This window comes from Seriola dumerili, unplaced genomic scaffold (assembly GCF_002260705.1).
Source record: "Seriola dumerili isolate Sdu_G_001 unplaced genomic scaffold, Sdu_1.0 BDQW01000116.1, whole genome shotgun sequence".
Taxonomy (NCBI): domain Eukaryota; kingdom Metazoa; phylum Chordata; class Actinopteri; order Carangiformes; family Carangidae; genus Seriola; species Seriola dumerili.
Window position 1 is genome coordinate 2640313 of NW_019174371.1, and position 255 is coordinate 2640567.

Genomic DNA, 255 nt, shown 5'->3' on the forward strand with positions numbered 1-255 from the left:
TTTTTTTCTTTTAAAACGATTTACATTATGTACACATAGAGACAAAGAATGTCACAAATCTATTTTTTATCTGCCCTTTTCCTCCGCATCTCCTCCATCCACTGATCAACTGGCATGTTGGCTTTTTGGAGCCAGTATATGTGTCCATAATACTGACTGTGACCAGGTTCCTTATTGCGGGGCTGGTGGCACTGACTACATTTATTCTTTTCAACTGTCCGGGTGTAAGCCCTGCGGGCAGGTGGTGGGGAGGGA